The sequence below is a fragment of the Filicampus tigris genome, chromosome 12 (assembly GCF_054856515.1).
Source record: "Filicampus tigris isolate MCC_2025a chromosome 12, RoL_Ftig_1.0, whole genome shotgun sequence".
Taxonomy (NCBI): Eukaryota; Metazoa; Chordata; class Actinopteri; order Syngnathiformes; family Syngnathidae; genus Filicampus; species Filicampus tigris.
The window spans coordinates 1,664,176-1,690,710 of record NC_141228.1 but is presented as its reverse complement, the minus strand read 5'-3'; the positions used below and the strand labels follow the sequence as shown (position 1 = coordinate 1,690,710).

Sequence of the window (26,535 nt, the reverse complement as noted above, 5' to 3'; positions counted from 1 at the left end):
TGTTTCCTCGTTACAGACATCGCATTAATGTGAAAAATAAAAAGTGTCAAAAATTGGAGATAAGTGGTTTCCACAGGACAGCGATGATATAAAATAAATATTAGCCAGCAGTTACACTACACTCACACAAAAGCAAATTTATAAGAACACTGTCTTTCTCGTTATGTATCAAAAGCTTTAGCTATCATCACTTCTAAAACCTTGTGCTTGGTAATGTATAGGGCTCATCGGAGTAATATATAGGGCTCTCTATCTCCTCGCATACGTTAAGTTTGAGACCCCTGTCTTACAAAGTACATCAAACTGAACAGACCTATCGATCAGGAAAAGTTTCAAACAGTAAGAGAAAGTATTGGTTTTTATTGCATGATTCCTCCCTAAAAACAAAATAATTAAAATTTAAAAAAAAACATGAGTTAATTAATCGGGTTAAGTGCAACTTTTGCAGCTACTGTGGATGAATCACCATCAAACAAAATACCAAAGCCCACAGGTCGTTGGATTTTGGTGCAATTTAGTCAATATGTCACTGTTGTCTTTGGACAACCATAAAATCTAAATACTGTATATCAGTAAAATTATTGCTGAGCTTCCGTTGCCTTCTATGCAATTTCTAATCTTTGAATTCAACTACACCACAAATTGTTATCCCATCTTCATGTACAGTGTACGAAAGCATAAAATCAAGTAGAACTCTTTCTTCCTTCAATTTGGTCCATCCTATACCTTTAATTTCCACCACTCCACCCTTGTTAAATATAATCTTCCTCGTCATCCCACACCTCACTTCATCTTCCCTCTCAGCTCAATGTGTGAACTAAAAAGGTGTTGTTTAAAAAAAACATTCTGAAAGAACAAAAGCCTTTTTGTTATCACCTACCTGTACTGTTGGCTAATGAGGTTCTTGTGCAGGCGTTGTGCTTATAGTAGCTGTCACCCTGGAGATCAGTGATGGTTGGAGCCTCTATCTCCCGGTGACGGCCTGTGGTTGGTAAAATTCATCCCTAACTCCACCCACTGGACCCTAGCAAGGATTTAAGGGTACAACCTCTTGTGGACATGTCGAATACAACTTGGGCTCTTAGTGAGTTTTCTATCAGCAGCAGTCCTTCTAGCAGATTCTTCCTGCTGAGGTCAAATAGGTGTCCTGTGGAAAAAGAAGAACACACATTTTGAGGTAATTTTCTTCATGAGTGAAGTGCTGGGAAAGTGAGGGGATCAGATAACACAGGGATGGGCAGTTTATATAAATGCTGGAGGGTGCCACAATTTTTCATCAGTGCTATTGGGGCAGCCACCTAGCACCACACACTTCCGAACCAGATATATAACAAAAATGCTATTTTAAATATGGGCAAAATATATGCATACGTGCAAAATACCTACTCTTGATATATTTCATTTTCGGTAATACAATTTTCAATGCATGTGTAAACGATCTACAATCCTAACCCAATGACAAAAGGTTTGAAGCAAAAAACAAAATAACCAAATACTATATATTTTTTTCCAGTGCAATTTTTTTTCACATTTTGTTATTACCAGGATTCTTCCCAATTTACCCCCATTTTTCAGAGAGGATGTATATCAAATATTTATCAACGCTTTTGAAGAATTTTTGGGGGGTTTATGAAGAAAATTCAATAATTGGTCAATGCAAAAGGCGTCAGCTTCAGGGCTCCAAAAACTCACAATTGCCGACAAGGCTATTACGGCTGTGAAACATTTTTTGTACCAGGAAAAACACCAAGGTTCTGTGTTTTAGCAATGACATGGTGCATATCTCGTAGAAAATCGAGAAGATCGCTACAGAGGTCCAAACTGTCAAGTCGATAATTATACACGCAAGAGCGTTCCTATACATGTTTTGAAAAAGCAGTCTGAGATACTAAAACAGGATTGTGTTGTTCTCCTTGGGGAAGTGCAATCTCTAAATTGTTAGGTGTTTTTGAGTGGACCGCAGCCAACAGTACGATAAGGAGATGAGCATTTCAGCCAATTAATGGCGTTGACTAAATGGCTGAAAAACAAGAGTGCTTCTCACTCAGTGAAATTTATTGACAATTTTTCCATCTTCTGGTAGCGTTGACACCTTTTCAAATATAACAGTACAGCTGAATAAACATGGGGTGAAACTACTGGCTTTAAATTATAGTCTGTCATTTTTGGGGGAATCCCGTGGGATATAATATAATATAATGAAAGAATGTAATTTGTTTAAAATTTATGTTATGATCCATTCTCGCGAGGTATGTACACAGGAAGTGAGTAAATGTTAGCGTGAACACATCCGGTCAAATGTGTGTGACTGAAGGAGCAGACCATTACATCCGTCAGAAAGATAGCGACGCAGTCGAAGGTGCACAGAAGTTTTGTGGTGATTTTTTGGTGTACAAGCTGTCAGAAATTGGACCTCACACTCTTCCTTGTTCGTATATGTGAGCGAGCGAGGTATTTTTTTGTCTTTATTGTACATTTCTGTTAATTTTTTATGTATGTAAATTTTACAGCGTTTTATTTTACTGTATTTTTAAACAGTTCTACGGTGGAATTGATGACGTCTGTAAAGAAGATAGACATTAAAATCATCAGTGACAAAAGAGCTACGGTGTCGTGTAATATATCCTGGGAAGGAGTGGTACTCTGCCTATTAAAAAAAGATATCTAGATGAAAACACAAGCAAAATGTTTATGTAAATCATGACTGTGTTACCAACTGTGAATGCAGAGACTTAACTTCTGGATAATTTCACCTGGAAAATCTCAAATGTGCTGGATGCTGTTACTCTTATTAAAACTGAGACGTACATACAGACGTAAAACACCGTGCTCTAAGAATTCGATGACTTTGAAATCAAAGTGCAGGAAAGCAGAGCTTAAGTGGAGAAAAACTTAACTCCAAGTTCATTTTGACCTGTACAGACAATGTCTTTGTATCATTAACAAAGAGTAAGTTAGTAAAAGCTAGACAACACTTTTCTGAAATCAATCGTAAAAACCTCAACAATTGGTGATGGTCGACAAACTCACAACTGCACCAAATCAATTAGTGACAGAACTCCAATCCTCTCAACACACTCCTCTCAACAGATAAATGCACCGAATTTGCCTGCTACTTTGGTAGCAACACAATGCAGTGACCCAGTCTGATGTAGCACTCCGTGCTAGCTGCCGCTACGAGGGTCAACCGCGGCAACATTACATTAAAAAAATGTTTGACCACAAACGGGCCCATGGGTTTACAAAACCCACCAACCCTATGGCCCATGGGTTTACAAAACCCACCAACCCTATGTCATCTACACCACTGGCTGTATGTATTCTTGTTAGCAAATTACAGACCCATCTCAAACCCTCCCCTCTTAACCCAGATTGTCGAGAAAGTGGTGTTTAATCAACTAAACCTTTTGAACTCCAACAAACTTTTTTAAAAATTCCAATCACATTTCCAACCTCATCGCAGTACAGAAACCGCTCTTATTAAAGTATTAAATTATAAAAAGATTGAACAATGATGCAGAGATGTTGATGCTATTGGATCTCAGTGCAGCATTTGATACTATTGATTGTAACATACTGTTGAACAGGCTGGAAATTTGGGTGGGATTAAATGGTACAATTCTGAAATGGTCTAGATCCTACTTAGAGGAAAGGAGTTACTTTGTGATCATTGGAAATTTTTAATCTGATTGAATAGTCATGACATGTGGGGTCCCTCAAGGGTCAGTTCTTGGACCCCTTTTGTTCAGTCTGTATATGTCAACTTTGGGTCACATATTTCCGAATGACAATGTAGGCTATCATGGTTATGCAGATGACTCACAGCTCTATTTATCAATGAAGCCAAATGACAGCAGTTCAATTAATGTATTCTGTCACTGTCTTGAGCAAATACAGGATGGACCAAAATTTCCTTCCGCTAAACCAAAACAAGATTGAGGTGATTGTTTTCGACAATAAAGAAAAGAGGATTGCTGTTCAGAAACACTAGAAACCAAAGACAAAGTCTGAAGTTTTGGGGTGCTGAAAGTCTTAGACAAACTTTCAGCAATCACATCGAATTAATCACTAAAACAGCCTTTTACCAGCTGAAAAACATATCCAGACTGAAGGTTTGCATGTTACATGCGGACCAGGTGAAACGTATTCATGCTTTTATCTCAAGTAGACTTGATTACTGTAATGATCTTACTACTGGACTCCCTCCCTCAAAATAGCATCAAACAGCTGCAGCTCATTCAGAACAGTTCTGACCATAACAAAGAGATCAGAGCATATAACTCCAGTCCAAAAGGCTTTACACTGGCTCCCTGCTACTGCTCTGTAAATCACTGAATGGTGAATACATAAAAAAAAAATCTTGAATGAATATCAATCCAGTAGGGCTCTGAGATCTGCAGAATTGAGTAAATGCTGTTCGCATTTGATATGCTATCTGTTTTGTTCTATTGCTGAAACATCTATTTCTTACAACAGCTGCTGTCTGGACTACATCGGTCCATAACGTCTTTGGTAAACCACTTGGTTAGCGTGCACTTCACTAAAACTTTAATACAAAGTAACAAAGAGTCAAAGGAACACTGTTATGTAACAAACATACATGCAATACAGTAGCAACGTGGTATAACTGTCTGAGAGCACTAATCTTAACCCCCATTTGCTCTCATAGTGTGTTACTTCTATACTGCAGGTATATTTGTTACACGACAGTGTTCCTATCATTCTTTGTAAAAATGTTCTTACTTCTTCCACCCTGTCAGAGAGGCAGATTATGTGTAGTTATTCCCAGAGCTGGGCACTTGACCCTTTTTTGCTGGTCCGTCATCCATCCTCCGTCCACGACCTGGGTACCCTTCCGGCCTCCTCCCTCCGTCCTTATTCCTAAAAATGATCGTAATCCGACCCCGTCCGTCCTCTTTTAAAGTGGTTTCGTCCTCACATCCACCCCCACCCAGCAAAAAAAAAAAAAAAAGCGTCCGTGCATGAAGCCGCGGGAGAGATGCTAACAGCAGAGGTTTATTTAAAGATCATTAGCTGGCTAAGAAGTGAGCGAGTCAAGCGTTGTAATGTAACTGCTTTATTTAACAGCGGTCATTGTTTATACTGTATGTCAATGCAGCGGGCGTGAAAGAGGTAAGTCTCTGGACGGATGGGCGGGGACACCCTTACCACGCAGCGCTTCCATTGTTCAGCCCTTCGGGTTGCTGATTGACTCACAGGTTTGCCCTCCGCTTCGAGAGCGCTGACTGGAACACCCTCAGTCCGTGTGTAGAGAAACAAATCGCGCAGGAGCAGTTTCGGTGCTGCTAAGTTCAATTGAATCTGGTGGCGCAATTCAATTGAAGTCAATGTAGTTAGTGCGGGCGGGTGTGGATGCATTTCAAGCGGTGGGACGCTGAGCACTGAAAATCTGCCCTTTCGTCCATTCAGCGCGGCTAAACAAATGGACTTTTTTCCCTCTTCGCCTAACCAATCAGCATCGGGGAATACTGCGTCACACGCAGCTTCCTGTACACTCGGTGAGTCTTGTGTAGAGCGCAAAATGGAGTAAAAGATTATGGTTTGTGGCTATCCCAAGCTATATGACACGGCCAGTTACAACTTCCAGGACAAGAAAAAAAGAGACCAGGCTTGGAGATCCATGAGTGAGGAACTTATTATAGCTGGTATGTTTTGACTTTCCTTCTTTAGTTTTTGACAGCGGTTGAATTTTACCAAGACTGCAACATTGTTTGCATTAGCTTTAGCACAGCTGATGTTGAAGCTTTTTTTGTTTGTTTTTCCAGTCGTTGTCTACTACAAAGCAAAGCCCCTCCCCTCTCCGATGTGCGGCTGCAGCATTCGGGTTTCAAATTTCCCACAGTCAAACGCTGGCACTCCTTCTTTTTCTTCATCTCATTCTTTTTCTCAGTCTTCCTTTTCTTCTCCCGTGCGTGCAGACTAAACTGTGGAGTGCACAGCGTTCCCGTCTGGGAGTTCCCAATGCAAGTACGTACACGCAGTTGGCTAAGTAGTGGCACGTTTGAAGCGTTCGGAGGCAATTTTTATCGTTTGCCCATTTCGCCGAGTAGGTTGACATGAACATTGGCTGCCTCACAACCAAGTCACACGCATGAGGACCGATTAGTGGGCCGAACTAAGATCCACCTCCGCCCTTGCTTCGTCCGTCCCTGTTTTAAAAACTTATCGTCCTCCATCCTCCATCCCCAAAATGGCCATCCATCCGGGACAGAGGGACGGAATGCCCAGCTCTGCACTTCAACATGTCCTTGTCACGAGGATTCCACAAGACGGCACAAAAGTGATACGTGATACTTTTATTGCTTTGGCCTGTGTACAGAAACAGCAAATAGGTTAGTTTTTCAGAAAAGAACAGAGTATATGTTTTTAAATAAATCAGCAAATAGGTGCAGGCCATCAATGTATTTGTTTTTGGGAAGTTGTCTTAGTGAACCATATTTTTCTTGTATTTATTGCATTTGGCAATGCAGCTTGTATGTTTCCATAGCGCTACATATTCATCCCACACAGTTTCTCTTCCTTATTACAGATTATTGTTCTCTTTGATTGTAGTCAGCCACGACTTTCCTCTTCCTCGTTTTTTCTTTCATACCCATTGGGGTGTCCGTTGTTGTGCTTCAGCACAACTGTGTGGGAAGTATTTAGCGATGCTCACGGGGAAGATATTAGACCAGTGGCGCTGGTGACGTCTCACCTGATGAAGACCCTGGAGAGACTGGTCCTCGTCCACCTGCGCTCCCCGGTGAGATCCTCAATGGACCCACTCCAGTTCGCATACCAGTCTGGCATCAGTGTGGATGATGCCATCATCTACCTCCTCCACACTTCACTCTCCCACCTGGAGAAGGCGGGGAGCACTGTGAGGATCATGTTCTTTGATTTCTCCAGTGCTTTCAACACCATCCAGCCCACCCTATTGGGAGACAAGCGTTAGCGGGCAGGAGTGGCCCACCACCTCACCACATGGATCCAGGACTACCTCACAAACCGGCCACAGTATGTGAGGACACAGGACTGTGTGTCTGACGTGCTCCTCTGTAGCACGGGGGCCTCGCAGGGAACTGTCTTGGCTGCCTTCCTGTTCACCCTCTACACCTCGGACTTCAACTACAGCACCCTTACCTGTCACCTGCAGAAGTTCTCTGACGACTCAAGTAACTTATTTGGGGTTTTGTGGACTGGTGCCAGCAGAACCGCCTCCTGATCAATGCGGGGAAATCCAAAGAGATGGTGGTGGATTTCTGTAGGCGCCATCACTTGGCACCTGCACCAGTGAATATTATCCGGGGAACAGATGTTGAGAGGGTCTCAACTTACAAGTACCTGGGTGTTCATCTGAACAATAAACTGGACTGGAGCGACAACACGGACGCTCTCTATAGGAAGGGTCAGAGCAGACTCTTCCTACTCAGGAGACTGAGGTCTTTTGGGGTTCAGGGGACACTCCTCAGGAACTTTTATGACTCGGTGGTTGCATCTGTCATTTTCCAGGGTGTGGTCACCTGGGCCGGGACAAGAAGCGGCTGGACAAACTGGTCAGGAGGGCCAGCTCTGTCCTGGGTTGCTCCCTGGACTCTGTGGACTCAGTGGGGGACAGGAAGATGATGGCCAAGCTGTCATCAATGCTGGACAATCCGGCCCACCCCCTCCAGGGCACCCTAACAGCACTCCACAGCTCCTTCAGTGACAGACTGTTACACCCTAGCTGTGCAAAGGAGAGATTCCGCCGCTCCTTCTTGCCTGCTGCTGTCAGACTCTTTAACAAGAACATTGTGTAGTCTCTACAAACTGGCGGACATTAGTGCAATTGTGCAGTCCTGCACCTGATCTTATATCGTGCAATACTCAACATTCTCCACTACTGTTGGTCTAGTTTTATTTTTATACAATGCTGTTCCTTACATTTCACTGCAGCACTGCAGCACTGTCACTTACTTAGAGTATTTTTCCTCTGCACTATGTACAGGCTAAAATGAGTATTCCTCCTACTTTTTATGTAGATGTATGTTGGTGTGTGTATATACACATAGTTACTGCGTATATTTACATAGGTTTGATCCTGAATGTTTGCCGTTAATGTTATACATTAATGGCTACATTATGCCGCCGTCCCTGTGTGACCTATATCTTTGCTGCTGTAACACTGAAAATTTCCCCACTGTGGGATCAATAAAGGCCTTCTTATTCTTATTATTCTTATTTTAGTGGTGTTCATAGTAGGACCAGACCGATTAATCGGCCACCCGATTTTACAAACAATGCTTAGGTGAGCAATGCTGTTGTGCAAGGAATTGACCTGGGTGTTACTGTTTTACACACAAACTAATGTCACTGTTTTATTTTTAGTTTTTTACTAACAAGTGTCTCGATTCTGGAGAGAAAGTCATACAAGTTAAATTCAACTGGAACCGCTATTTTTGTCATTATGGTGTATGCCAGCAATGAGGAATGGCATTGGGCCAAAGTATATTAAAAGTATATTAAAATGTATTAAATATTATAATTTATCAGTTATGTTATTTCTTTGTTTCCACAATAGAGTCCTGAGTTTTGACTTTGACTTTTGAGATCTTCACAATAAGTTCTCAAAATTACATGACAGCAGAACCTTTTTTAAATCAATTTAGCTTAGCTTCTAGACAAGAAACTAAAGTTTGCTGCTATACACAATGTGAATTTAAGAAATAAAAACTGTTGATTCTATAACAAAGACGACCGATTGTTTATTGTCATAATTATATTGTTCAACAAAACCCTTGCTTCAGGTCCCTGTGATTAACCTGCAGTAGCGCGTTTAAAATGTTCAGAGGCAATTTTTGTCATTTGCCCATTTTGCCGAGCAGATTGAGATGAACTTTGGCCGCCTCACAACCACGTCACACGCATGAGGGACGATTAGTGGGCCGGACTAAAATCTACCTCCACCCTTGCTTAGTCTGTCCCATTTTTAAAACTTGTCGCCCCTTGTCCTCCGTCCCAAAAATGGGCGTCCGTCCGGGACAGACCGTTCCGCCACCAGGAAGGGACTGCCCATGTCTGGTTATTCCTTCGTCGTTATGGCAAATATTATCAATTTGCTTATCCTGTAAATTAGCAGATGTGATACTACTACTGTTTAGTACCACTCTAGGAAATATTTCACTTCACTGATAAATTTAAATTTGTGGTCATCAATATAAATTTATATTATATTAATAAAATTATCCATTTTAATCTCCTGAAGTTAGTCCTCAGCATATGACCTTTTATATTGTTCTGTTCATTATTGTCCAAATCCGCCCCCAAAAAAGAAAAACGCACAGAGCTACTCAGAACTTTTTTTTTGTCTTTTCAAAAAGACAACATAGTAATACATTATTGTCATATAAACATGCTTCTGTAGACTAGTTTCAAAACCTGTCCACTTCAGTCTTTTTATACTGTCATCTGTCTCACTCCTGCTCCCTTCATCCAATCCATCATAGTATCGTGGCAGTGATGGGTGAATTAATAAAGGAATTAAAATGGAACGTAAGTCCCTAAGGTCTGCCTTTCTGGGACGGTCACACAGAGAAAAGACCCAGCGCAAATACATACACGTGTGTGTGTGCGCACGGACACACTCACACACCTACACACACACTTATACGCAAATGAATGGCCTACATGCCCTTTTCTTCACATGCATTACAGGGGTGGTGAGAGGTAGAGCAAGAGAAAACAATGTATACAGCCCATCATCAGCATGCCCTATAGAGTAGAAGGGACAGGATGAGAGTAGCGGGGCAAAGAGAAGAGGACACTGTGAGTAGGGAGGGAGGAGAAGGAGGAGGAAGGGTAATATAGCCACGTGAGGAGTCCTCGCCTGCAGTACTGAAATTTTCAATGGTGTGACCAAAAGAGAAAGACAGTATTATACAAACAGATACCAAAATGGTGACGTTTGGGGCAGTGTATTGTAATACACACAAATAGAATAGTTGGAGCAAGAGAAAGAACTTTTGCTGTGGTTTTGATGTGAGGATGATGTGACTTTGTGCTGTAATACACTGTGAATACTCATGACCATAAAAACAATATCTTAACTCACATTTGGTGACACAGATCAAACCCATCCGTTTTTTTAAATACTGTACAGAATCTCTTTTGGGGGGTCTTGAGCTTTCTCCAGGATAACTTTCAAATTCCTATCAAAGAAATTGAATAGTATTGTGTCACTATTATATTTGCAATGGCAGAGGTGATTTGATGTAACTTGAAGTGGATGCAATTCAACAGTGGGTGAAGGTGAATCTTAGGTCGTAGCCTATTCAGTAGATACTGATGCCTCATAGTGGCACAAAGTGGAACCACATGCGCATGCAGTCGTGAGAACATCTCTGTGCCAGGTGAAGGAAGAAAGCATGCCATCAAGTTGTAGTAGAACATCAGATGATGACAATGTGGAAGACGAATTACTTGATTTTCTTATTTTCTCCCAGAGCATGCTTGCGTGACGCCACACAAGATACTGATCAAGTCAGAAAATTGTGCGATGTAGGGGAACTGTAGGGGAGGATGGTGAAGAGTGAAATCGTGAAGCAATGTAAAGAACAAAGAAGAGTGTGTCTTGCAGAGGCCCAGAGGGTATCGTGTGTTCCCAGAATGCTTTGCTCTAACCTACTTTGGTATTTCTGTTTCTGTCTTTGTCTTTGCACTGCCCTGAGTGGGCTGGTGAATGAGTTTTTGTGTAGTGTATGCATTTCTGGAGTTTCGCTGTCGTATAACCAGTTCAAAGGATATACATATATATACATATATAATATATACATATATTGAGTGTATCCAGAGCGAGATCTTAATTTACACAAAAGCAGGATCGTCAGCCTCTGCAAGTGAGACCAAACCCTGCTTTAAGTTTTTTTTACTTAGAATTTTTGTATATTAAGATTTTTACTGTGCCACTTTCATCTCCTGTCTTCTTCTGTCCTCCAAGTACTTCTGGGTTATCTCGCTCAGTTAGGATGGGAAAGAAAATGTCCTAGGCAAAAAGGAGAATTCGACAGCCGAGGGTGAGGGTGGTGCTTCCGGAGGCCGACACATGCCGACATGTAGGCCCTGTCCAAATACCCACACTCCACCCTACGGTCCTTACTGAAGTGTACACATTGTCGAAGTGCACGTAGTGTTTGAGAGCGTAGGCTACAAGCGTGCAAAACTGCAGAATTGGGACAGTGCTATTATGTCATCGACTTGCGCCATTGTGTTGGATTTAACACCGCAATTAAGTGCTTGGGTGATCGATTACACTTATTATTTCAGTGGTTGAACATTATTTCATGCATTGCGATTTTTTTTTAATTAATTGACGTATTAATTTGTAATCCGTTTTTCTTTCTTCCAATTGGCATCGGACCCCAAAATTTCTTATCGGAACCCTAGCTCATGGTCATGGTGAATGTTCAAATGTAGGATTCTTGCATTGGTTGGTACTTGATTCTGAATATACAGATATGTTCCATTCTACAAGACAACTCTGATCACACATTGTCCACCCACACACAGAATGCCTGTGGACATGCACACATGCACACACACACACACACACACACACACACACACACCCTCCACCCCCCACCCCCTCACACACACACATGCACGCACACATAAAGAAGCACAGACACACACTAGATCCACAGGAGCGAGCACCCTCTGACTGGCTCTTCAGACCTTTTGAAGTTGTTGATGATTTTCACACAGTGTGTGATGTCCTTCTTTGATTCTATGAAGTGTTGATAATGCCTACAGGATGCTGTCTAAACGAGTGTCTGTGTTGACGCAAATTGGCACTTATATATATATATATATATATATATATATATATATATATATATATATATATATATATATATATATATATACACACACACACACACACCGCCTTTATTAACTGCCTGCACCACACTTTTAATGCGGGTTTCCTGCAGTAACATTGCACAGGCATAGTCTGCCCTCTCGTGGTTCAATACATGCAATACCATGGATTACGCCACAGGACTTTCACGCACAGACGACTGACAGAAACACGCCCTGCCTGCCTTGTGTGTGTAATCCATGAGGTATGGTTTGGGTGTAGGAAAAGAGTAGATAGTGTTTTGTTTTGTTAGACTGGTGAATATAAAGATTAAATAAACTCAGTTTTAGACATAATGTGCTTAGTAGGGCTGGGTGATATGTCTGTAAAATTGTCACAATCTAAGTATTTCATATCAGTCAATATTGATTATTATTGTATTATTGTATTATTTCACTCTTTCATAGTTGAGCTCTTATTAAAGGTTAAGTATTATGTTAAAATAAAATAACCTAAATTCATATTTCTCTGGGTCATTATCTTCAACATTTAAAAAAAAAGAAAGAAAATTCAATATACATCAATATCAACCGATATGAAACACTTATATCGTGATATACTTTTCAGTCATATCGCCAAGCCCAAGTTTGTATTACTTATACTTTTAAATTGTTATACCTTTATTTTTCTACATCCTCTCTGGCTCTCATTTATTTTAAATTCATGATGTCATATTTGTCATATTTTATATATTGAAAAAAAAATTGTTAAGTTGAATTTTTTTACCATATTTATTACCACAAAAATAAAATAAAAATTTCTACCATTGAGTACTGGTATTGATTCAGGTACTAATAATCAGAACCAAACCGGTTCAAATGCGAAAGATAAGTACAATGTATATCAGTGTACCTTGCATAACTGCATGAACTCATGTATGTGTGCAGTGAAGCAAGGAACAGGCAGATGAAAAGTGACAAATTTCATAATGGATGATAGGCAGGAGTCTACTTTTTCCTTTTAACTCATTCACTTTTGTGATTTGACTTAATGCCATGAGAGTTACCGACACTTCCTTCATGGTCTTCTGGTAGCTCACAATCTATGTAAAGGGCACGCCTGACTTAGACCACGAGAACCACGTAATGCTGCAGTCAGTCAGGAAGGAATGTCTGCCAGGCAGTGTGGATAAAGCGTTTTAAGCGATTTTGGTTCTTTGCCTATTTCGCTGGGGTTTGCAGATGTGAATTCGAAGCGACATCGCATCACCAACAGCCAACCGGGGTCGAGAATGTTATTACTACATCACAGGCAGCAGAAGTACAAGGACAAACAGACGCACACAGCGTGGTGAAATAAAAACAAGGTAGGACAATATAATTGCGGTCTGTGTGACTGAGAGGTATACAACACAACCAGCTTCCAGTAGCAACCGGTACCAAGCCAAAAACGGTCGTACCCACGCTGCAGACGGATGACGAATAACGGATGCTCAATTTTTTGTAAAATGCCCAGCTCTGGTGTTTGGTCTAAACCAGGGGTCCTCAATCCTGTTCCTTGAGGGCCGGTTGGATGTTTTCCTTTGCTGCTACAAACCCCCACAATATTTGCGCGCACTTTGCAAACACTCTGCAAATAAGAGGCAAAACATTCTTACTTCAAGTTGTTTGTCACTCCCAGCTGTAGTTTGCAAGAAAATGGACATGTGAAACAATTGATTCAATGGCGAATAGCCACAACCCAAATGCTGTCATACAGTAAAAGCCAGACATGCTTATCAAAACAGCACCAAATGTTACGGTAAATTATAAACATTCACACAACACACGCAGAGTAGTCCTTGGTGTTGTATACTTCATGCAGTATCCCGCTTGTGCACTTTTCTGCACTATCAATTTGAATTAATGCCCACTTTTTTTAATAAAGGTTTGGAAATGTATTTTTTTAATCTGATTCATCGATTAACTGAAAAAATAATCAACAGATTAACTGATTATTGAAATCGGCGTTAGTTGCAGCCTTACTATACAGTACTATACGGATTTTGGTATAGTATATTGTTGTTGTTTTATTTCAAGCCCTTCTCTATGGTATTATCGTAAAGGAGGTGAAAAATGGATGCGCGCTAACTTGAAAGTGACCAGCGGCAGGCTATTATCACCTCCCCATTCCAAGCACCAGTGATAAACTTTAAAACTTTTCAAAGAGTCACAAACTTTTTTATATTTAATTACAATAATTTTGTACTGTATTGGGTGTTTATCGGCCACGAAAAAACGACAAATGAATAATTTTGTACTATATTTGGTTTTTAGGCCACGAAAACAAATGCTTCAATTTAACGGACAATCGGCTTTAACGGACGACCTCTCCCCACTATTAGTCCATTAAATTAAGGTTTCACTGTCACAAATGTGTTGAAAAAAGTTAATTCATGCTTATTTTGATTTTTGTTTCGCCCATGCTTAACATTTGTGAAGTGCAATTTACAGTAAATACAAATCAGAAAGAGGAAATGTACATTTGTTAGCCAAAAAGTTGTGGTCATTATACAAAGAAGCTTAATGAATGAACGTACAGTCTGTACTGAACACTAGCAAAGATCTTCACTCTCAAAATCGAAACGAACGCTGTCTGATTATTTTCATTTTTGTGTAGTGCGAAAGCGCTGCCATCGAGGATCCATCATTATAATAGACCTTGAAAATACAGTAGGTGATCACAGGTTAGTTACCATGGTAATATCAAGGCAGTGTATCATGAATGTATTTTGAGGTGGGTATTTAAAGGCCTTATGAGTACACATTGTTATAAATTGGTATAGTTAGTTGTTGTAATTGCTCTTAAGATATATTTTTCCATTCTTCCAAAACTGCCCTCTTACAGAGCTGTAGACCTCCCACCACATGAATAAGAACTGAGAAGAAACTTTGAAAAACTTATTCCATAACTGATTTGCTTTATATGTATTTTAGAATGTCTTTAATAATATCCTTCAACCACCTTCAAATGTATCTATCATTTGATGTGAACTAGTACTGATAAAAAATAGTTAAATATCACAAATGGCACAATGTAGTTTTATACGCAACTTTGTGTGGGACAAAGCAGAACACATTGACTTTTGGTGACAATCTAGATAATAATGCTGTTGTGTTCATCACTCCGCCCATGAGTAAGGAAGTATCCTTCTAACAAACAGAAACTCTTTCACAAATGTTGACAGTTCAACCTTGCAGAAGGTTTGGGATATAGCATTGTCAAGACTGGAAATGAGAGCAGTTTGTGTTTATGTTTGAATGAGGTCAGTCCATCATCATCATCTATAATACATAGTAGAGGAAAGCATAACACATGCCTTATTGAAGAAAATGCATTTAGTTATTTCCACTGCAAAGCAGATTGCTCTGGTATTTATTCTTTCCTGATTTGTGACTTCTGTGACCATGGCATACAGTTTTGCTATTCTTATCATTTATTTTTACAATTATTTGGCCTAGTTTTTGTGAAACACTTGTGATGGTTTAAACTGGCGCTATCGTAAAAAATAATAATCAAATAATTTTTTTTTTAAAAACGGATCCGCAAACACACCTCCTGAAGGTGAATACCATACATGTGTAATGCTGTGGGCTCAAATATGACTCACTGTTTGATCCCTTTAACGCTCTTCTATGCCACTGCTCTGCATACTGTTTACTGAAGCAGAAAAAAAAAGCCCAGATATCTGCAGTAGACAGATCTGTGAGGATGTGTTGATCCCTCCTCTGCTGGCAGGCCGCTCCACAGAGACTAAAACACACAACTCTAAGAGTAACTGAAAAGCTGGGAAGTATCTGGTGAAGTCACTTAACTAATGCAGCACGATGAGCCATCCTGCACAATAAAAAGAGTAAAAGACATTACTTTGTACCTCAAACACAGCTGATCCCAAAGTCTAGTGTCCTCAGATGGTAAAGAATAGGACCCCCACTGGGGGAAGCAATTAAGCAGAAAGTCCCTGATGGTGCAAAACTGATTCCTTAGGGCATGGAGCAAACAGCTGTCGTCTTACCCGAGGTCACTTGCAGTTTTAGGGAAGACGGCTAGCATGCTACGTGCGCTAAAAATTAGATTAATAACTAATTCAATGCATTACAGTGCAGGAATACAAAATCTGATGACACCAACTGAGTACTGATGCAGACTTTAGTTTATGAGCACCTCCTATATGTTATGTAGTCCCTCCTAATGTATCATGCACAGTTATAAAAAAAAACACATAGCAGAGCATGCAGCCGTGAATCAAAAGAGAAACAAGTTGTTCATATTTATGTTCAGCTCACTGATGGAGATGAAGCATTATGTAATTGATACTCCTCCTCCTCTTATGCAGATAGTTGACAAGCTTTGACATTAAACCCTAAATATGGATCAAATGTAGTTCTTGCAAGAACAGTTGTAGGCTACAGTATTTTTTCTGGCTCATATTTTATTTTAGCCTTTACCAGAGCGATACTGTTGAAAGGTTTCAACACCCACGCAGCACAGGATCTTCACTTCATTTCCACGCATACAGAAAATGAAAAACAGTAAAAGCCTGTCCCAATAAGTCATAGCATTAACGTCAACAGCTCAACGATAAAGGCAAGGCAGACAGAACCAACTCTCACCAACAAATCACCCTTCTTCGTTCTCCCCTTTTTTCCTCAGCCGGCTTTTTCCAGGGCACCCGTCTTCATCTTTTCCAATCAGGAAAGCAAGAAAACAGGGGAAATTTTGAAATCACAAGCATCCTTCTTTCTCCGGTCTTTTTTTCCCTTGGTTCCAGATTTCTTCACAGTCTCCGGAGGAAAGCGGGAGCAACAGTGATACAGTGCTGCGCGCTCCGCTGCAGGAGACTGAACGTCAATCACGCGGGTAACCTTGGGAACCACCTGGCCGGCCCCCAGCTTGTCCTGATTGGTTGCCCAATGGCGGACCAAGAGTCACACAAGTCCAAATGGATCCACAGATGGATACTGAAAGCTGTGATGGGATCATGTGGAGAGCCAAACAAACAGTGGCGAATTTCAGTACTTGTGAATTCTCAGTCTCTCCCTCTCTCTCTTCAGAGATTTTATTTTATAGTTGCCTAGCAACAGATGGGAATGTGAACCTATACCACCAAAGCAGAGGAGATGTGGGAGCGAGAGGAAGGAGTTCAAGTCCTTAACTCTCTCTCTCTCTGTAGAGGTGTGTTGAATATTTTAGCTCTCTGCAGCAGCTTGTGTTGAGAACATTCTCTACAGTTCACGTAATAGCAGAACTGCAAGTGACAGTATAGAAGGGACATCAAGTTGACAATGCAGTATAATACAACAACTACTCAAAAACAAAAAGATACTGAACTGATCAGACCTGAATTTTTTGGCTCTTTTCCGGTATTAATTGTATATAGTGTTTTATATCAATTTATTGGCTTTATTTATTTATATTTTATGTATATTTTCTATATTATTTATGTCTATATTTATTAATACATGTACTGTGGTATCCTTTTATTGTAAACCTTTTATTGTTTTTGTTTTATTTATTGTATTGTAAAGTGCTTTGTTACAGCCATAGCTGTTATGAAATGCGCTCTATAAATAAAATTGTATTGTATTGTATAACTGCAAATCAACCATGCCTGACTATAACATCAACCTAAGCACTTAATAGGGATTTCATGTCAGGATATCCAAATGTCACAATACAATAATATCACGATATGTACCTCACGGTACGATAATTATCACGATATTGTGGTGATGTTGGTGACATATAAAAAGCTCATAATACTGTATAAAAGCTCACGATATTTTAAAGAAAAAGAGCTCATATTGAAAAAAAAAACCATCATAATATTCTGTTTTTGTACATAACAGCATTCACAAAGAAATTGGCTTCGCCAGTCATGCGCTCCTATTGGCTCAGCAGCGCAAAGTGTCTATGTAGTTCACAATGTTATGTTCGGCTGAAGTGGCCCAACGGAGATGTTGAAAAATATTTGATGATTTATGGGACCTTTTATTGGTTACAACATAGTTTTGTTCATGTGAGCAATATGTAATCTGTTTAATATCGGTTTAATTTGGTTGAATGGGTGTGTGTATGGTTTCTGTAGAATACGAAATACAAATACAAATAAAATAAACATGAGCAGTTGCTTCTAAATGTCTGCACAAAACATGCATCAAATTACACTGCATTAATAAACTAACCACCAGAGGGTGCTGGAAATGCACAAAGGGAAAACAACTTGGGCTTTTAAACTGATTCGATGCTATTAATATCATGACATGACGACAACAATATCGTGGCAAATTTAATATCGCAATATCACGATATTGCTGATATTGTGACATCCCTAGAACTTAAGGAGCCACTGTTAGGTAAATTAATAGACATTCGGTTTTCAGGTAATGGTCACAGAGTATTTCTCTCTCCTCATCCTTCAAGGATGACAGATCCTGAAGTACCATGGCCACAGGTTGGCTGTCTCTCCCAGTACAGTTTTTAGAGCATGGAAGAGACACTGGGACTGGCTGGGACTGTACAGCCTGATTAACAATTGCCAGAGAACACCAAAACTGTCAGATACACCTTTAGCAGTGCACACTATTCTCTTCACAGATGAGCGATAGTTCACACAAAGCTCATGGTGACAAACATGAGGGAGTAAGGAGACACAATGGAGAACTTGCTGCTGCCTGCAAAATCCTTCCAGAATAACCTGTTTGGTGGTGGGTTGCTGATGGCATGAAAAGGAGTAACCACATTTCTGTACCTTAATTGCTGGGCTGAGATCCTCATTCCTCAAACAATTGTCAAATCAAGATGCAGTTGACCTCAGTTATTTGGCTGGATTGTGTGGTTCTGATGTTTTTGACAGGTATGCCCATTCTAAAGAATCTGAATCCAATCAACCACCTCTGTGATATGTATCATTGTAAGCATCACCACATCATCTAGGAGATGACTGACAACATAATTATGGTCTGTCTATGAATATCGTCCAGATTCAGACAATGCCCACATGTAGGTTGTGCATACAAGCACAAACAGGTCATACACACTTATGAAACATATCTAGTGGGCATCTCTGGTACTGTTTTTGACTGGTTTTATTCCTATCTCACAGACCGATATTTCTTTGTAAGTATGGATACTTGTTCCTCTAAAACTCATGAAATTAAATGTGGGGTTCCTCAAGGTTCGATTTTAGGCCCCTTACTTTTTAATCTTTATATGCTTCCCCTCGGGGATGTCATCAGGGGACACGGCATCAGCTTTCACAGCTATGCTGATGACACGCAGCTGTATATTGCCGTGTCTCCTGATGACACAGGACCCATTGATACCCTTTTAAATTCCATTTTAGATATCAAGTCATGGATGGCAGATAATTTCCTACAGCTCAATGAGGACAAGACTGAGGTTTTAGTTATCGGTCCCGAAGGTCAGAGAGAGAAGCTTTTACCAAAACTACACATTTTTAATCCCTCACACTGTGTGAAGAACCTTGGCGTCATTTTTGACTCTGAGCTCAGTTTTATTCCTCATATTAAAAATGTAACCAAGATTGGTTTTTATCACCTTAAGAATATCGCCAGAGTCCGCCCGTTTCTCTCTCAGGCTAACACGGAAGTGCTGATGCATGCCTTTATTTCCTGTCGTTTAGATTACTGTAATGCCCTGCTCTCTGGCCTCCCGAAAAAGAGCATTTCACCACTGCAACTACTGCAGAATTCAGCCGCTCGGGTGCTGACGAGAACCAGAGGGCGGGAGCACATTACGCCAGTTTTGAAATTGCTGCATTGGCTCCCTGTGTGTTTCAGGATCGATTTTAAAGTACTTTTATTAGTTTATAAATGTGTTAATGGTCTTGGGCCATCTTATTTATCTGATTTGCTTTTATCATACCAGCCCTCGCGGATCCTGAGGTCCTCTGGCGCCGGCCTTTTATTTATTCCAAGGGTGAGGACCAAAATGCATGGCGAGGCTGCATTCAGCCATTTTGGTCCTCACCTTTGGAATAGCCTGCCAGAGGATGTCAGGTCTGCAGAGACTGTTGATATTTTTAAGAGGAAGCTCAAGACACACCTTTTTAGTTTGGCTTTCAACAACTTTTAAATAATTTATCTTTTCTTTTGATTGAAGATAATTCTATGTTTTGCTTTGAATGTTTTAAAGCACTTTGAGTTGCATTTTTATGTATGAAAAGTGCTATATAAATAAAATGTGATTGATTGATTGATTGATATTAAAGACGAAGTCAAGCCAAACTTATTTTTTTCAAGAATATGTTGGATGCAGGCCCACTAGTTGAAAAAAGGCAATATGATTAATATGAAATATGACTTAATCCACCTGTTTTTAGCCATCACTGGGGGCGTCCATTTTGTCACTTCTGTCAACTGAAAATGACATCACAATTGCTCAGGGCTCAGGTAATGACCAATCACGGCTGACCTGTTTTCTGAAGCTGAGCTGCTTAACTCATATTCCACAAACGCAATATTAACCAGAATGCCGTGTTTCAACTAATGGACCTGCATACAACATATTAGGGTTGCTCGATTAAGCGATTTTGAGCCGTAACCGAATTTTCTGGATAAAACGATTTTAAAAACGTCCAAATCGGCACGTTCGATTTTGTTATTTATGATATATCTAAGCCACCGTAGTTTCCTCTGCATTTCCGCTTCCTCCCAAGAGCGCGCAGTCCGATAACAACAAGAACAACATCCATGGCTACCGGCGATTCTCCTATTTGCTCAGGCAAGTGAGCGTTTAGTTAATAAATCCGCCAAATATAGATCTGTAGTGTTGTGTGTGCCCTGCATGTACAATACAACCCGTGAGCAAGTAACTCAGCATCTGAAAGGCGTTCCTTTTTTTCCTCCTCTACAAAAGACCTCTGGTCCAGCCGGACTATATGCATCCGTACTTAAACTTGACAATGCATTGTATTATTGAGTAAAAGTTTAGCACTAATCATTGATTTATGTTTAAGTAAGACCAGGGAGAAAGGTGAAAGGCTAGTCACTAGCTGGTTGGCAAAATGACTTGCTGACAGACTGTTTGGTTTCCAGACTTGACTGTCTACCTTCTCTCATGTTGATGATTTCGTTTCAGATGGTATATGCACTTTCTTCTTTCATTATTGGTTTGATTAAGAACAGATCTGAAATCTATTGTGAAGTAAAATGCTATTAATTGGCTGGCATTTTGAGTTCAAAGAAAGAAAAATTAAGTTTAAATAAAAGGCATTCAAAATACTTCATTTTTCATTATTTTGTATTTTACAAAGAAATCGTAATCGCAAAATCGGGTTTGAGAGAAAATAATCGGGATTTTCTTGATAGGCAAAATCGAACAGCCCTACAACATATTATTGGATAAAATATGTTTGGTATGACTTCTTGGGTTGTTTTGAGGAAATTCATAGGATTTTGATCTGCCTGTGAAACAATGTTGACACTTTGTGTGTAGTCAAACATCTGATAGAAGCCTAAAGTGTCATTTGAGGCCATTTCTGACATTTTCTTTTTTTATTCATTGAGCTATCCATTTCCTATGGTGCTTCTTCTCATTATGATCACAGGTGAGCTGGAGCCAGCCAGTGAACTTTGGGCTACACGTGGGTACACCTTGGACTGCTTGCCTCAAGGGTAAAAACCTGTACATACATATAGACCAACAGCCATTCACACACACATTCATAAACACGACATCCCAACAAGGCAGTAATCATCGATAGCCACACATTCAGGAGATGTTCCATGAGTTGCGAGGGGCACAGATGTTTTCATCCATCAAACTGCAGAATGCATATTACCAGGTACCACTTCACAATCAGAGCAGAGACCTTATCAGTTTTATTACGCACGATGGACTTTTCTGTTTTACAAAGACCCCGTACGGTCTTGGCTTGAGGCATTTCAGCGCATGATGTCACAGATCCAGTCAGGTCTGGATGGCATACAGTGTTACTTGGACGACATTGTTTGCCAACACCCCGTCGCTGCACGAAAGTAGGCTAAAGGCCGTGGTGCACCGTTAACACAGCGGCAGCCTGAAGCTGACTATGAACAAGTGCCTTTTCAGGCAGACTTAACTGTTCTACCTGGGCCACGTTGTTTCTGCCTCAGGTATCCGCCCCAACAGCAGACCAATAGCAGACCAAGTTGCTGCTATCGAGAAGGCCCTTGCTCCTGAGGATGCCGCAGCTCTCCAATCCTTCCTGAGCCTCACGGGATGGTATTCAAAGTTCATCCCCGGCTACACGTGTGTGGTGGAGCCCCTACGTGCTCTCCTGAGAGGGGACGCACAGTATCGGTGGACTGATGCTGCATAACGAGCTTTCACCCATCTGAAAGAACATGCCCAGAGCTCACGCTGTTCGACCCTACTCTACCGACGATGATGTGTGTAACTACGGCATGGGAAGCCATGCTCACCCAAATGCGAGGTGGTCTGCTCGCCTCATTTGGTTCAACTACAGTGTGGAATACAAACCTGGCCGTGAAAATGTGGACTGTCTGTCGCGCCTGCCCATGCCTGTTCTTGAACAACTGGAACTGGAGGAGGACACAATAGCGCAAGTCACTTGACCTCACCTCTCTCATATCGGACAATGTTACGCAGTTACGCCTATACAGACAGCCCTGTTTTGCAGCAGGTCATTGAGCACGTTCACTAGTGGTGGCCACGCGCTCCTGAGCAGGATGGCTACCTGATACGAGGCACTCACCATGTTGTGATTCCATCGTCTCTTCAGTCGCAACTCATACACCTGGCTCCCAATACCCACCAAGGCATCGTCAAGACCAAACAGAGGCTGCGAGAACTCTACTGGTGGCCTGGAATGGACTCTGACATCAAAAATGCTGTCAAGTCGCGTGTTACCTGCTCCCAGCATGACAAAACACAGAACATGAGGTGTTCCCCTGCAACTGTTGCCTTTCTCAATGCTGCTTAGGTAAAACTCGCCATAGATATAGTGGGTCCGTTCCACTCTGCTCCACCTGACTGCCGTTTTGCTATCACGCTGGTGAACTATTACAGCAAATCCCCAGAAGTGGCCTTCACATCAGATGTGATGTCTGCCACTGTCATTGCCATCCTGTCAACCGTCTTCAGCTGAGGGAAACACCCCTCTAACTAGTTACAGACAACAGCTCTTCCTTTGTAGCTGCTGAGTTTGAGGATTACTTGACAGCCCAGGGCATTACACACATCCGCAGTTCCATTTATTATTCTTGTAGCAATGGGGAAGTTGAGCGATGGAATAGAGTCCTGAATGACTGTCCCCAGACGGCTGACATGGAGGGCAGGTCCTGGAAGCCCTTTGTCTTCTGCCATACCGAGCTTCTCCCCATGCAGTGACTCAAATGTCTCCTGCTGAGCTGTTGTATGGTCATCCTTTCCGCACCAGTTGGAACATCAAAGGTCCTCCGCCCCCTCCTGCTTCTACTCGATGTGACACTTTGAGACGCACTGTGGCGCTGAAGCAAGCCAAAGTGAAAAAATACACTAAGATACACCAGTCTCCTGCGTTTCGGCTTGGATCGTATGTCTGAGTTAGGAAGCCTGGCATTACTAAGAAAAGACACTTCAAGCCCCTCCAGGTGATGGCGCAGAAAGGCCCTGCAACCTATAAACTGTCTGACGGCAGGGTTTGGGATGCTGTACATCTGTCACCTGCATTTGCCCCAGCCCTTGCTGCATGCTCACAGCCCGCGGCCCAGTCAAAGGACGTTTACATGCCCCCTCCTGCTGCCCTGCCCCCTCGAGCCTCTCCTGTTCCCCAGGCAGATTCACCCTCCTGCTTGGTTGGAGAACTATGTTCCCTGAGTTTTTCAGAGGGACGGGTTCAGTGTTATGGACTGTTTACACTTCACACATTTCTGTTACACTTCACAGCGTTATGGACTGTTTACACTTATGGATGGTTTACATTTGTGGACTGTTTACATTTCACACATTTCTTCGCCTTTAAAATGGAATGTTGCATTCACACAATTGTTTTAGCAACAAAAGAAAAGAATGAATTGTTATTGGAAAAGAACTGTGAAATTATACTGTTTTGATATAAGGTGACTATGGGGAAGGGATGGAAATCTGCCTTGTTTGGTTAATGTGTTGTTCATTTGTTCCCAATCATTTATAGCAAAATCACTGACATTCACAGATGTTTTCATTAAAGACATAACTGTATCTTGAGTTTAGAATTGCTGAAATATTTCTGACATATTTCTGGTCTACTTGATATGCTGTCACTTAATTGATTGTTGACTGCGTGGTTTAGTTTGAGTGTTGATTCCAAAAATGCTTTATTGCTGGAAGGATATTCCTAAAAGGGAGGGATATGTGGCGTTGTCTTGTATTTTTCACGATTCCATTCGGTGGCAGTAGCATACACTGTCTAAGTATGTGCGCATGCCGATCAAGAGTGAGTGAGAGACTAAAGTTGAAGCTAGCAACATCGTACGTTGTCCCTCTGCTCTATTCCCGTTTACATTACTGCACAACACTAGCACTAAGAAGCACTAATGCTCAAGTGCTCCATATACTGTACTGTAGGCTGGCGAGAGACGTTTCAAAGGCAACTCAATGTGCTTCACACAAGCAAACACACAACACCTACAAGCATTATAAACACAACAGTTAACAACATTCAAAAGCAAAGCAGAGAAAACAAAAGTAGGTTACAAAAATTACTAGAATGAATGTTGACAACACTTAAACACATTAACAGAAAACTTTAAAAATATTTAAAAGTAAAGAAATAAGTTGGGTTCTAAAATATATAAAAGAAAAAATGATTTAAAATTGTTTAGCGGATATTAATCAAAGGTATAAGAAAAAAGCAAAGTTTTTAAGACTTCTGAATTAATGGACACATTTATGTTGCTGTTGAACAATAATTTGATGTATCGTAAGCGTGATCAAACGTCTCACAGGTTTACACTTCATTTGCTATTCTTTTTTTATGTCTCTGTGAATGTCCGTAGTGTCGGTGCAAAGGTTACAAATGCCAGCTGATTGTCATCTGTCATTTTACCTGAACCGTCAATCAGGACGTTGGTATACGTTGGTATGTAGCCATCTACTAACCCAGATTGTCATGCCATTTTGCTATTTGTATGCCTTCATTAGCATCTACAATTGTCTGTCCCTGTGTCTGCGTCTGTAACGGCAACTAATGAATATTAAATGGGGATTTTATATATTTGCGATTCGCGAACGCTCGAGCATACACTGTAAAAAAAAAAATGAGGTCGTTCAACATAATTCTTTGTTGAAAATTCACCATGATGCGCCAAGTCCTCCATACATAACAGCGTATGTTTAATCAAATGAAGCAACAATGTTGTACGTTGTAAATTACTTATAAATACAAATTGTTACAACATAACAGTATGAAGGCGGCACGGTGGTCGACTGGTTAGCATGTCCGCCTCACAGTTCAGAGGTCGTGGGTTCGCTCCGGCCTCCCTGTGTGGAGTTTGCGTGTTCTCCTCGTGCCTGCGTGGGTTTTTTCCGGGTACCCCGGTTTCCTCCCACATTTCAAAAACATGCATGGTAAGTTGATTGGACTCTCTAAATTGCCCCTAGGTGTGATTGTGAGTGCGGATGTTTGTCTCTGTGTGCCCTGTGATTGGCTGGCAACCAATTCAAGGTGTCCCCCGCCTACTGTCCGAAGACAGCTGGGATAGGCTCCAGCATGCCCCGCTACCCTTGTGAGGATAAGCGGTATTGATAATGGATGGATGGATAACAGTAAGACTTATTGGCACTGAACACGTGTTGTGCAAGCTGGTGTTACTTCTTCATATTAATGCCAGTGTGTATGTTTTTCAAACACATCTGACTAAGTTTAAATGCTTTTTAACAAACAACCTTCTGTTAGGAGAACACAGCATTTTGGCCTCTGACGACATAGTGACTTATGTTGGATAATTGTTGAACTAACGCCCTTGAGTTAAGTAAAATGACAGAGGTTTGTCAGTAGGACACAAAATTCTACTTTTTCTATTTGCACTACTTACAGCTTTATGTTAGGAGAACATACGTGTTTATGTCGAAAACTAAACATAACCGCTTAAGTTAAAACAAAGTGTGCTTTATATTCCAGGTGACAATACCTCTACATGTACAAACAGGATATACCGTATTTTCTGGACTATAAGTCGCAGGTTTTTTTTTTTCATAGTTTGGCCGGGGGTGCGCCTTATACTCCGGAGCGACTTTTATGTGACATTTTTAACACATTACTGCTTTAGCACTAATGCAGAGGGAGGCAAAACATCATAAATACAAGTCAGCACTAACAAGCCATAACAATTATTTCTATATCATTTCACCTGTTATTGTAACCCACATAAAGAAACATAAGATACATCCTAAAAGCTATTAAAAGGCATGAATAATTCAAACGGTTAAAGTCTAATGTTTTGTTAAATAAGTAATTAAAATAGTACTGTATGATCAAAAGACAATTTGACTGTTAAGGCCTTGCTAGTTGAGCCAGCTTATCCAAACAGCTAAACATTCATAAACAAACTCCACAGACTCTAGGTGCGCAGCGAAGTTGCCTGTTTGTATTGTGAAACTGCACAAGAAACAGAAAATACTATCAATCTATGCATTACATACACGTGTATTTTCATAGACATGACCAAGATGATCCA

At 40.8% G+C, this 26,535-nt stretch overlaps 1 protein-coding gene across 5 annotated transcripts in view; it reads right to left on the bottom strand.

Annotated features, from left to right (window-relative positions):
• lrrc7 (leucine rich repeat containing 7) overlaps window positions 1-16,874 on the bottom strand; it is a 217,932-nt gene extending 201,058 nt beyond the window's left edge. For 4 of the 5 annotated variants that reach the window (XM_086047845.1, XM_086047838.1, XM_086047837.1 and 1 more), the window contains exons 1-2: window positions 16,486-16,874; window positions 881-1,147 (exon numbers count right to left, since the gene is read on the bottom strand). The gene's annotated coding sequence lies outside the window, so the exon portion shown is untranslated. Of the gene's footprint in view, window positions 1-880; window positions 1,148-15,482; window positions 15,500-16,485 lie in introns of those variants that run through there. The other variant, XM_086047840.1, reaches the window with a different exon arrangement.
• Window positions 16,875-26,535: the final 9,661 nt, after the last annotated feature.